Source organism: Apis dorsata, unplaced genomic scaffold, assembly GCF_000469605.1.
Source record: "Apis dorsata unplaced genomic scaffold, Apis dorsata 1.3 scaffold_57, whole genome shotgun sequence".
NCBI lineage: Eukaryota > Metazoa > Arthropoda > Insecta > Hymenoptera > Apidae > Apis > Apis dorsata.
Window position 1 is genome coordinate 289,234 of NW_006263357.1, and position 3,904 is coordinate 293,137.

The 3,904-nt window shown below is 40.3% G+C and overlaps 1 long non-coding RNA gene across 1 annotated transcript; it reads right to left on the reverse strand.

Annotated features, from left to right (window-relative positions):
• Positions 1 to 562: 562 nt before the first annotated feature.
• LOC116186795 lies at positions 563 to 3,885 on the reverse strand. The gene is made up of 2 exons (XR_004151814.1): positions 2,138 to 3,885; positions 563 to 1,699 (listed from the first exon to the last, which is right to left on the reverse strand). It is a non-coding gene; the product is annotated as an uncharacterized LOC116186795 (long non-coding RNA).
• Between the last annotated feature and the right edge of the window lie 19 nt (positions 3,886 to 3,904).

Genomic DNA, 3,904 nt, shown 5'->3' on the forward strand with positions numbered 1-3,904 from the left:
CTCCAAGACTTCCTGTCAACTTATATTCTCCTGTTACAAAATCAAGTTTTCCGCCAAAACTTTTATTCTATTTTATGAATTTTAATAATTCCAAGAATTTAATGAATTTTTTAACAATTTTTTAACAAAATTATACTTACCTTATACTTACCTTATACTTACCTTTTATATACTTACCTTTTATATACTTATCTTACGAATGTTTCTTTCTTCATTTTTTTCTTTCTTCAATCATTTTTTAACAATTTACTTAAATCTAAGGATTGGAAAAAATGTAGGTTTAGGAATAAGTGTTTTTTAAAGATAAAATACATTTATTTATTGAAAAATAACATTTATTGAATATAATTTACAATTAAAGTTACATATTTTTTAATTAACAATTGACTCGACAATTTTTTTTATATTTTAGAGTTGTATAAATTTATAATATAATATAATAATTTTTTAGTGTGTGCTTAATATATGATAATGCAATATTAGAGAATTATCAAGAGATATACATTGTTAGAAAAGAGAGAAATTGTTAAAAAATAATAAAAAAAAAACGTTTGTTTTTTCCTAAATATGCATTATAAATATTAAGCACACATTAAACATACAAGTATTTACTAAAAAAATATAATACAACGAATAAATGCATACATATTACTGATTGCACACATTTAATTCAAATGTGCGATAAAATGGCGATAAAAAATCAAACTTATAAATATTTCAGGGATCATTGTAAAGGGGAAGCTTCCTTTTACAAATTTATCGAATGAAAAGAAATTGCAAAAATAATTGTTTAAACTATATATTATTATAAAACTTATAAAATTTATCAATTTTTCATTCCTCGATAAAAATTTAATCGAGGAATGTAAAAGTAGAAGCTTTACCCTTTACAACGAGCCGAGATAGATCGTTGTACGATTTTCTCGCCAAATTATATCAGTTAAAAGTTTCACGAAATGTTTAACACATTGCAGACAGATCACGAGAATTCTCGAGTTTTCAATTTTGTTTGCCAGTAAAAGTATTTATCGAAACATACTCGAAAATAAAGCTGATAAAACTATCGGTCCGCAATGTGTTAAATATTTCGCGTTACAAATAATTACAATTATAATTACAATTTACAATATTTAAAAGAAGCGCGAAAAAAAAAATTTATACGTAACGACTAAAAAATTCGCCCTAAGGCTCTTGGTAAACACTTACAGCCATCCCCAGTTGAAATTGCAGATCCGGCGAGGAGCAGCCACCACCAGGAGTTCTCGTTCCATCGTCATTATCCGCAAAACACGTTCCATGGCGTTGTCATAATGGAAGGTGAGCATCGCGTCGGTCAACGGCATGGGCGTACCTTGCCGAACTCTCTCCTCTGCTCTTTGCTCCTGTCTGTTCAGGGCGCGCAAAGTGGCGTGACGAGTAGCTCGAAAGAGGTGGCCCAAGGATCCACCACTTTCTCTCTTATTTTTTTCCCCTCTTTCTCTCTCTCTCTCTCTCTCTCTCTCTATTCTCATCTTGCTCACGATCGATTCAAGTCGAGTAACTTAAAGTCGTATCAATCTCATTTATGCCAATTTCTCGTATCCCCTCCATTTTTCTAAACCCGTGCCCCCGTTTCGAGCACGTCATTGGCGCGTCACACACGTTCTCCAACCAGAGAATTTTCATGACAATCGGGGATCTCAGCTCTAGCTCTGCCTCTCTGGAAGAAAAGAAAAAGAAAGAAGAAAAAAAAAAAAAAAAAAATAAAAAAATGATAGGGAGGGGGAAGGGAGGAGGGGGAAGGGAGGAGGAGGAGGAGGAGAGGAGTGAGTGAGCCTCTCTCTTGGTGCACCGTGACACGTTCCTGGATATGCAAATCGGGTAGCGGAGGAATCGGCCGGTGCTCGATTTATTTAAACGCGCCACCTCGCCTCGATTGATTATTCAACGATCGAACCCGTTTGTCGACTCGATTAATCTTCGTGAAAAATGTTACGATTCCCTCCTCGGCTGCCTTAGAGAGGCGGGCCAGCAGCGGGGGAGAGGAGGGGAGGAGGGAGGGGGAAGGGAGAGGGAGAGGGGGAAAATAATTTAGCGAGCCGCGTGCACGGCAGCGCGCTAATGAGCGCGCCGACCGAGATCGATGATAAATAATTACCTCTCGATTTGCTCCTTTTTTCGCAGCCGCGCCGCTGATCGTTCCACACCGATTTACGCGGAGCGGGGCTGTCCCGCTCACTCTAATATATCTCGAGATTGATGCTTTCGTCAATATCCTCCTTCGTATTCCCCCCACTCCATTTTCCCTTCACATTTAAATTCTCCTCGGTTTAATCGTTGATTGTCGACTACCGGCTAACCGATAACGTCTAAATCTTGCTACTATATTATATTTTATGTACACAAGAAGGGGGGGATGGGAGGGAAGAGAAAGAGGAAGAGAGAAAGGAAAGGAATCGACGTGCAAAGTAGCCATCTCGGAGGCAGACGGCAGCCACTCGACTGCATAATTTCAAATACACAATAAATTGCTGCTCTTGCGAGCACAATGCGCGCAACGTGCGGCCGCTCTTTTGGACGAGTTTGGCACGATTCACGGAGGACGAGGACGATCCAGGGACCTCGATGGCGCACGACTCTTGGGCTCGAATCGCGTCAAGGACGAAGGGTATATACGTCGAAGGGTAGATACCCTTGTCAGAATCGTCATCGAGGTGACAGGTAAATACAGGGGAGCTCTATCTGGTATGGAGGATGTATATATATATATACATATATACTCACGAGAAGACGATGCTTCGTTGCGGAGGGTAGGAGATCGAGTCCTTGCAAGTAAACGAGGATTAAATCCGAGGCGTCTCGTTTGTTCGAGATCGGGTGGTGTTGTGACTTAGGAGAAATCGTGCGTGTAAGACGAACGCCGTGATCATTGTTCGACTTTCCATCGAGCGAAAATAGAGGCGCGGAGGGGGTTGTACTCGTTTACCTGTTGATAAGCCGAAATCCCCTAAGCGTGACGCGCAAACTTCTCCGCAATTTTTACACTGGATCAAGTGCCATTGAGAAGAATCGCCTGAATTTTTCTTTACCGTTCTACGATACTTTCTTGCAGAATTAGATCGATCTCTCAAATAACGAATCCGTGATAATTTACCATTTAGAAATGGCAAGAATCATCTAATCAATTTTGCTTTTTCCTTCTTTGATCCCTTTGTTTTCTTTCTTTCTTCTTTTTTTTTTTTTTGCGAAAAAATGAATTCTTCCGTGGATGACAATAGCGAGAAAGAGAGGAAATGATATAGAGGGGCCGAAGGGCCGAATGTAAGCGCATATTACGCGAAATTGCAAGGCCAAGGAAAAAACGAGAGGAGAATTGAGAAGAAAGAGGAGAATGAAAAAGGGGTAAAGAGGATAAAGTAGAAACAAGAAGAGAGCGAAGGATTGTGGAGAGTGGATGAAAGAGGGTGAAAAAGGTAGGAAAGAGGAGAAGAGAAGGTAGAGAGACGCGGGAAAAAGTGCGTATACGCGCAGCATCCAACCCCTGTCTCCCTCTTGTTTCCTCGTGTTCCTCTCTCCGTCGAGGCGGCGTGAGGGGTGGAAGCCATCTGCATCGCGATGAATGCCACTAACCACCCTGCGAGCACCCCTGAAAAACCCCCTTCACCTTCGTTTCAACCCCTGTGCGAAGCGGCCCAGCCGGACCCGTTGCCATGGGTTCTCAATTTGCGCGAGATACTCGTCCTCGCTGATTTATGATCGTTTCAAATCATCGAGAATCGCGCTCTAAACGTCCTCCATTTCGCGCATTTAACGACACAAATAAATCTGAACGATTCGTCTTTATCGGGCGGGATTAATTTAATTCCTTTCGAGGAAGGAAGTTTTGTTTTAATTGTTCAAAAAAAAAAAAAAAAAAAAAAAAAAA